General features: G+C 43.8%; 1 pseudogene; it reads right to left on the minus strand.

Annotated features, from left to right (window-relative positions):
- Positions 1-1,395: 1,395 nt before the first annotated feature.
- LOC123840145 (small nucleolar RNA U3) lies at positions 1,396-1,469 on the minus strand (annotated as a pseudogene).
- Between the last annotated feature and the right edge of the window lie 8,025 nt (positions 1,470-9,494).

Raw genomic sequence — 9,494 nt, forward strand, 5'->3', positions numbered from 1 at the left:
AGAGTCTGCTTGAAATTCTCTCTCCCTCTCCCTCTGCCCCCTGCCTCCCCCCCCACTCATGCACGGACTCTCTCTCTCTCTCTCAAATACATACATACATACATACATAAAATCTTCAAAAAAAAAATACTCCCCTCCCTTTCTACCTCTTCAAAACAAACAAACACTAAAGCAGTCACTATGAGAAACAAATCAGAAATTGGACTTCCTTCTGCTTTTGAATTACATCTAGGACAAGGGCACCATAACTTTTTCAGTGCCTAGGGCACTAACGTGGCTCTGATTTTCAGGGGAGTACCTGAGCGATCTTATCTGGATGAGCTAACTACGGAAGGTGCTCACAACGAGAAGAACAAGGAGGTCTTAGGTTAAAGAGGTCTCCCTAAGGTCAGAGAGCTGGTGAGGTAGGGGAGAGGCTGTAAGGGTGTGGTCAGAGCCCCTGCATGCAGGCCTTGGGCTGTGGCCATGAAGGTGGGTGACTAAATGGAGCTAGAGAAGGGGCCAGGTTGCTGACAAGGTCCCCAGGATAAAGAGGTGGTGGGATGGAGGAGTCAGGTGCCGGACTTCAGTGAAAGCCAGAGAATCTCCTAACGCTAAACAGATGCCAGATGCCCCCGGTTTCCATAATTGGACCTTCATCTGATGTAGCCCATAGGCGTGTTATACCGAGTAGTAAGTTTACATGGGATACTAACATAATTACACACTGATTAATAACATTGATTATTTTTCTCATGTTTGTCAGACTTTAGCAAAATTAGGATCCATATGTGCAATATTAACTCTACTGTGCTTCCTTTTTTTTTTTATTAAACACACATATAAACTTGTCCTTTCCAAGATTTCAGTTGACAAAAGGAAACATATTATCATTTGAAAGTTTTGTTTTTAGGCAGTTAAAGGTGGACCTGAGCTCTCCGGGGCGCCGGTCTGTGCATTTTCCTTTGACATCCACAGTGAAGTTGCAGAGACAGTTTTTAGTTCGCATTAATGCCTCTTTTCTTTTTTAAGTCTCCAGAGAAAATTACTACCCAGGAAAGATTTCTTTAAGACTTTTCATTTTCCCTGTGCCAGACTAAGTATTCCTGAGAGAAAACAGACCTACTCAGGGAATCCATACTCAGTGCATGATATCCAGTTCTGAGTGAATTAATATTTTTCCTACCGAAATGAGTGAAACGCAGACCATAAGGCAAATCTGTGTTGACTCCTGGTTAATCTTTAGTTTTACGACACATTAGCCTGGTCTTTTCTCCTTAATGATTCAAATATCTGATGCTAAGCTTTCCTTGTCAAATAAGCTAAAAGTCTGGCTGTATTCTATCTTCAAGTTTACAGCTAAAGATTTGCCTATGGTCTAAAGAAAGAAGGAAAATTCAAGTTGGTTGTAGTAGAATGTTGGAAATGGTGATGTAATGACTGCCATTTTAGTAACAAACTACAGAAATGATCCCTGAAAGTATAGTCATAATGTGCTCCGCTCTGCTGAGTAAAGGAGGTTCTTTTTGTTTTTGCAACAATGTCCTCCTAATTTTCTCTAATTTTTTTAAAGATCTATTTATTTGAGAGAGAGAGAGAGCATGCACATGGGGGAAGGGGCAGAGGGAGAGGGAGAGACAGTCTTAAGCAGACTCGGCTCTGAATGCAGAGCCCCATGCGGGGCTCAATCTCATGACCCTGAGATCATGACCTGAGCCGAAATCAAGAGTCCGACACTTAACTGACTGCACCATCCAGGTGACCTTTATTTTCTCTTTTATTTCACCTTGCTAATTGAGATTTCCACAAGACCTGAGGCTGCACTGGATCTAGTCCAGGAATCGGTGAGGGAAGTCCTTGTGAAAATCAACGCAGTGTGATATCCCCGATGCAATGGGCTACATTTTCAACTATCCATATAGAGAGTGAGAAATTTTAGTGACGAAAACTGCAGATAATATGGAAATCCTGGCGTGCCTGGGTGGCTCAGTCGTTAGGCGTCTGCCTTCGGCTCAGGTCATGATCCCAGGGTCCTGGGATCGAGCCCCGCATCGGGCTCCCTGCTCGGCAGGAAGCCTGCTTCTCCCTCTCCCACTCCCCCTGCTTGTGTTCCCTCTCTCGCTGTGTCTCTGTCAAATAAATAAAATCTTAAAAAAATATATGGAAATCCTTTTTATTTACTTTGGACACTTGTCCCAATGCACACACATTTCTATCACATTGGCAATGTGACATGACTGCAAATGTCCACAGGGTCCGGCGGGAGATACCGACCGGCTTTTGTATCTCCTTGGGATCTTCGAAAATCGTAGGGAGAGGTATGTCGTGGGGTGGAGACTCTTCAGGAAAAACTCAGATCTACAGGTCTCCTGAGTAGGAAGATTTCTACTACACTTTAAACCAGCTGCATGGTTTTCCTACCACAGCTGTAACAAATTACCACAAATTTAGTGGCTTTAAAAACAACAACATAGGGCACCTGGGAGGCCCAGTTGGTTGAGCGTCCCACTCTTGGTTTCGGCTTGGGTTGTGGTCTTGGGGTTCTGGGACTGAGCCTCACGTTGGGCTCTGCACTCAGCAGAGAGTCTGCTTGGGATTCTCTCTCCCTCCCCCTCTGCCCTTCCTGCTCATGCTCTCTCTCTCTCAAATAAATAAATAAATCTTTAAAAAAACAACAACAACCAAAACCCCACAGGTCAACTATCTTACAGTCCTGGAGATCAGTTCAAAATGGGTCTCATGGGTCAAAATCAAGGTGTTGTCATGGCTGTGCTCCTTTCTGGAGGCTCCAGATTAAAATTCATCTCCTTGCCTCTTCCAGTTTTGAGAGGCCACCTGCAACCCTCCATCTTTTCCTTCTGTTGTCACATCGCCTTTCTCTGATGCTGATCTCCTTGCCTCCCTTTTATAAGAACCTTTGTGAATACGCTGTCCCCACCCAATAATCTGGGTTAACCTCCACGTCTCAAGATCTCACAATAATTGCCTCAGCAACGTCCCCTTTGCCTTGCCGGGTAGCATATTCACAGGTCTCGGGGATTAGGTCGTGGACTTTGTTCCGCCTACCACACCAGGGCTGGCCGCACGTCCTCAAACCCAGGACTAACCCTAGTCTTCAGTTACCACAGCAGGTTTGATCTGGGCTGGGGATCCTTCACCTACTCCATGATCTGCAGCCAAGCAGCCAGCACAGAGCTGAGCAGCCATGGAGAAGAGCTCTCGGGTCACTGCAAAGAGCCCATAAAATCATTTCAACCCAAGTGAAATGGATATGGCGAAGGAGCATGAATTATGACTTATGATATAATCAAAATATGCTTTAATTTTTGTCTTCCACTGTCTTTTTAAAAATTTGCTCAGGGAAGGGGTGCTCCTGTCCTAGCTTCTGTGAGTGTCTCAGTGGGGACACTGTCAGCATTACAAGGAGGACAATTTTCAGGATTTTTAGCATCCCAGGCTCTAGCCCTCTAACTGCCAGTAGCACTCTCTTCCCTAATTATTGTGACAATCCAAACACACTCCCACGCGCATCCTAGTGATCCTTTAGGAGGTGGGCCTGCCCAAAACTCAGGCAGGCCGGTGGCTTACTGATTCACTCTCGGGTCTTCAGGGACTAATTTTTTTGTGGTCCCTTTAGGTCACATATACAGTTTCTATTCAGTGATTAGGATGCCTGATCAATGTAAAAACCAAAACTCTGATGGACTTAGGGCTGCTAACAGGGAAAATCTCCAGTAGGGGAAGGGATTGTGGTCAACTTCCCCCGTATTGCACTCCGGGCCCCAGCTTGCTGACGTGAGTGGGAAAGTTTCCAGGTTTCTTGATGAAGGCTTAATCACAACTGACTTTTCCTTTTGGGGGGCTTTTGTGGGTTTTTCAAAGATTCCCATCCAGGAATCGCTTGAACAACTCTCAGGAAGTATGGAATGCATTCCATTCTCAAGGCCACCCCCCCATCCCTGCCCTGGTAAGAGACCCTGGGGCTCACCTCCTTCTGGGGTAACAGGGCAAGAGTCTTCAAACTGCTTCTTCATTCTATTTATGGTTAAAGGGCCTCCCCTGGAGTGTCACATCTATGGCATTTTAGTATCTAGTTGAAATTTCCATTTCAACATTTTATTGTGATCAGGAATTAAGAGGATAATTTAAAAACAAATGACTTAGAGCCAATTCCTCAATGCCTGAGAACCTCTTGAGGCTGAGATTCTACAACATGGTTAAGTACATACAATTTATTTTCATAACCCAATACCTTGTCAAGCTGTATTTTGAAGATAGTACTCGAAATGTCCTTTTGTCTGGAAGGATGTTTGGGCATTTTTCCCCCTCCCATTAAAATGCTGTTCTTCTTTTTTCTACTAACTCTTAAAGCTCTTAACTCTTAAAGCTCTTAACACTGATAGTTTCTATTTTAGTCCCTTCAAAATGGAGGTTTGGGGACCTACAGATAACTTCTCATGCATGTTCTGCTTTGACTTTAAGGACTATCTTGAAGCCAGAGGAGTGATTGACTCAAATACGATGAAAACATAATGACCTGTTTCACAATAACTACCACGTGTGGCCCTTCACAGCTTACAAAGCATCTGCACATAGATTTTCTCCTTTGATCCTTATGAGGCAAGTCCTATTTTATAGGTGAAGTAAGTGAAGCCCAGACAGAAAGGAAGGAGAACTAACATTTAATAAGTGCTATTATATGCTGGGTGGCTTTTTATATATTCGTCACTTCATTTAATGTCCATAATAAATATAGAAGACAGGTATTATTATCATCCCAAGAGACTGAGGCTCAGGAAGATTAAGTAATTTACCCGAAGTCACACAGCCAAGAAGGATGCCTTTTTGCTGTACCGTACATTTAGTCTCCTCTCTTGAACTCGAACTTGTTCAGTTACCCAGAAAATGCTTTGACATTCAATGGATACTAGGAAAAAAGGTTTAGGGGTGTTTTTGTCTGGTTTATGTGATTGGACTTTAAGGCCAGCAGAAAGTCAGATAGCCAAAAAGAGTAGCCTTTTATGGTTCCCAATTTGGGCATGTAAGAGTGAGCAAAAAGGAACATAAATTTGAGGAAATAGCAAGACCAGGCATTGCACATCTTTGTAAAGCCATTACTTTGAGACAAATCAAGCCAAGATGAACACCGAATCATTTTAGGGGAGAGCAACCCAATCCCATCTGTACATCACTCCTGAGGATCCCAGAGCACAACACCTAGGAGACTGGTGGTGGAGGGTTAAACTCTGGAGCCCTCCCACAACATGTCCAGGACCTCCTTTGTCCTTTGTCAACTGCACCTTGAACAGCTTCTTGAGCGCAGGGGGCCCCTTCCTTGCAGGCCTCCCACCACGCAGAGCCTCCACCCTTGATTTTACTCTTTACCTGTCATTGTAGGAAAGCCCCGTCTGTTCCCTTTGTTGCAGGTTTTTGCTGCCCGGAGGACACAGGCCTTCCCAAGCCCCTTGTCCCCTGAGGACTTACGGCTCTTGTCAATTCCTCTCCCTCTCCCACCACTTGCAGCGCAGCGCTCGGGATTCCTTGTTGTCGTTATTACACTCAAGGATTACTGTGACCCAGCCTCTTGAAGTCGTTGCGTTGTAGCAAAGAGCTGTGTCATGCAAGTTCAGATAATGATGTTTTACTGGATGCAGGTGATTCTTCAGATAACAAAGAACGTAAATACTTAACAGTGGTGATGGGGCTATCCACACAATACCACCCAAAGTGAGAGAGACTGACCAGCAAGGTTTGAGGGACCAATCTAAGAGGTGGTTGCTAGATGTAAATAACATGTGTAAATAATGAAGGAGAATTAAGAAAGGGACAAGGCAAACCTCAAACCTGAGTGACTCCCCAGAAAGAAACCTCTCTTCTATACACTCTGTAACCTCACTTCAGTTTTATGGTGCCAATAATTATGATCAGTATGGCCACAATGAACTTCTTGTCTGTTGAATAACTGATGGAGTAAAGCACTCTGTGATCATGGTAAGAACTCATCCTCAGAGACTGCTTACCATCTAAGTGGAGAAAGCAGCAATTTTGAGTTTGCACTGAGTGGGGATGGGGTTCACGCTGCCTGGGGGAGGCTCTTTCAGCTTGTCAGGAAAAAAAGGGCTCAGGTGCGCTGCCTTCAATGATGGGAGCTTATGATGAACACAAAAGGGTAAAAACCCAAAGGCTGGTATGAAGCTAAAACCTCAGGCTCTGGAATTGGGCTGATTCAAATATTGACTCTCCCATCCCTAAATTGGGTGGAAATTACCCTCATTCAGTCTTCATTTTTTTTTTCATCTGTAAAATGGGAAGATTATTATCTAACTTAGAAAAATTTTGAGACTTAGTAAAACAATGCTAGTAAAGCATTTAAGACAGTGGCTGGTACTCAATGTTAGTCCTTTCATCAAAAAATGCAAGACAATTAATAGGTAAGCCACAGACTGGAAAAAATATGTACAGAATAATTTATCTGAAAAAGTGTTCATATCCAGAATATATAAAGAACTATAAATCAACAAGGAATAGATGAGCAACCCATATTTTTTAAAATGGGCAAAAAACTTGGACAGATACTTCACGAAAGAAGATGGATATCAGCACATGAAAATGTGCTCAACCTCATTGATCCTCAGAGAAATGCATATTTTCTTAAGTTTTATTTATTTAAGTAATGCCTACACCCAACATGGGGCTCAAACTCATGACCCCAAGATCAAGAGTCACATGCTCTACCAACTGAGCCAGCCAGGTGCCCCGAGAAATGCATACTAAAGCCACAATGAGATGCCATTTTACATCCAATAGAGGAGCTAAAATCAAAAAGACTGACGACACGAAATGTTGGCAATGATGCGGAGAAATCGGCACTCTTGTAGGTGGCTAGTAGGGGCGCAAAATTGTACAATCATTTTGGAAAACAGTCTGGCAGTTTTTCATAAATGTAAGCATGCATCAACCCTATGACCCCAAAATTACACTTCTTGGTACTTATCCAATAAAATTAAAACATATATCCCCAAAAAGACTTGAACATGAATGTTTGCAGCAGCCTTAAACTTAATGGCCTCAAACTGGAAATAAGCCAAATGCCCATCAACAGGAGAAAAGATAAATTATAGCATATCCCTCTGATGGAATACTACTTAGTCATTAAAAAAACCAACTCTTGATATTTGCAGCAACATGGAATACTCTTCATGCTCTTACGTTAAGCAAAAGAAGTGAGACATAGAAAGGACGTTGTATGTGAAGCACAAGAATAGGAACATCAATCTATTGAACTTCTGGTATAAAATGGATTGACTGGACAAGAGCACAAGAGAACTTTCTGGGGTGATGAAAATGTTCTATCATGTTTTGGTTGGTGGTGACATGCGTATATACAATTTCCAAGGTTCGTAGAACTAAACGTTTAAGATCTGTGCACATTATCGTGTTCAATTGTGTATCAGCAGAAAATAGAATAAAAGAATATTACTATTATGATGTTGTTACAACAGAACATCTCGGCAGCCACACCACAGGCCTGGTGGAGAACGGGCACATGATTTGCAGCTATCCAGGATACACCAGCAACTCTGTGACTCTGGCGGTCCCATCAGCACGGAGCAGCTGGGGGTCCCTCGGACCTCTGCACTCTCGTGACTCAAGAGTCTCTCTCAACAACCCCGTCATTCCTACTGCGGCTCTCTTTACTTCTCTTGGTTTCTACTGTAATTTCCTCTCTCGCCCCCAGAAGGAATAAGACTGGGTGAGTTAGCATTCTATTTGGGCATTTTTTCTGGTCTAATTGCTCATCTTCAGCTACTTCAGAAACCTCTGCTCTCCTGACTTGGGACATATAGAGTTGCCTTGGTCAGAACCCTATTTCTGGTTCAGTCTGAATGGCCGGGTTGATAGGTCTCATGACATACTTCGAGGTAACCTGGGAGCAAGGCAGGAACTCAAGGGGCTGTGGATGGTTGAGCACTTGGAGGTCCCTGAGCCAGAAGTTGGAATGACCGTGTTCTACCACAGGGAAGCAGTCCCCCTGGGCTCCCCAGGTCATAGGACTAAGGCTGTAGTTTGGGAGCACAGATCATGGCAGCTGGAGGCTCTGCAGGCCTGTGTTTTACACCCACAAGACTGCTCTAAGCTGGGGTCATCTTCCTGGTAAGGTCACAATGTTACCACATCGATATAGTTAAATAAATATAGTTAAATATATAGTTAAATAAATCTGTTAATCCCAGAAAAGCCTATGGATATTCATTACCTTGTAGGGCAAAATATTTTCAGGTTTTCGGGACCTGGGTGGAATGATTTTTTTAGGCAGGACTTGCAAGGTGAGGAGCCGGTTGGAATTCAGCAGAGTTTATGACTCAATGGCTTTGCATACATGGGCTCAGTGAGGCAAGGGTCTTGAGGAGCATTCTGGATGCACAAGCTGTTATTCTTGATCGGGAAGCTGTTCAGTGGCTCCTCCTTTTATCTTCCAGGCGTAGGAACGTCCTGGAGCAGGCAGCTAACTTATTTTTGCTTTACCCCAGCATCGGTTAACACAAGAACAGAGAATTCTGTTTTTCAGTTCTCATCAATTTACTTATAATTTTTTTAAATTTTGTTTTATTATGTTATGTTTATCACCATACATCACATCATTAGTTTTTGATGTAGTGTTCCATGATTCATTGTTTGCGTATAACACCCAGTGCTCCATTCAATACAAAGGCAATTCCTCGCGTATTCTACTCTAATCTCCTGCCTTCCCATCCATTAATCACAAAACACCGTTACAGCTGCTGGAGACCTTGGGCAACCAGAGCAGGCTGTCATAGGGTGGCTGTTGTTTCTTAAATCCTTCTGAGACAGTCAGATACTTCTCATATTGCATCCGTTGTTTTCATCTTATTAAGTGTATGATCCAAGGCACTCCTCCATTTCCTCATTTACAAAATAGGGAGAACGAACGTGTCTACTTCGTGGAATTGTTGTGAGGTTTAAATGGGTTACATACATGTGAAGAACTTGAAAACGATTTTTAGTATTGTTTCCTCTTCTCCAGCTTGGATTCTGCAGCAATCTGTTATGCCATGAGCATATCTATAGCACCTGTCCCAAGTCTTCTGCCTGCTTACCACACCCCCTCTGTAACCAGGGGCACCTGGATGGCCACAGCTATTAAAAATATTGAGAATTTCCAGGGCGCTTGGGTGGCTGAGTCGGTTAACCGTCCCACTCTTGATTTTGGCTCAGGTTACAATCTCAGGGTCGTGGGATCGAGCCAGGCGTTGGGCTCCGCGCTCAGCAGGGAATCTGCTTGAGATTCTCTCTTTCCCTCTCCCTCTGCCCCTCTTTGCACGTGCACACTCACTCTCTCTAAAATAAATCATTTTTAAGAAATAATTAAGGGGCGCCTGGGTGGCTCGTCGGTTAAGCAGCTGCCTTCGGCTCAGGTCGTGATCCCAGGGTCCTGGGATCGAGCCCCGCATCGGGCTCCCTGCTCAGCCGGAAGCCTGCTTCTCCCTCTCGCA

Source organism: Mirounga angustirostris, unplaced genomic scaffold (genome assembly GCF_029215605.1).
Source record: "Mirounga angustirostris isolate CCGP_5_RB_7025 unplaced genomic scaffold, mMirAng1.0.hap1 SCAF_3, whole genome shotgun sequence".
Taxonomy (NCBI): Eukaryota; Metazoa; Chordata; class Mammalia; order Carnivora; family Phocidae; genus Mirounga; species Mirounga angustirostris.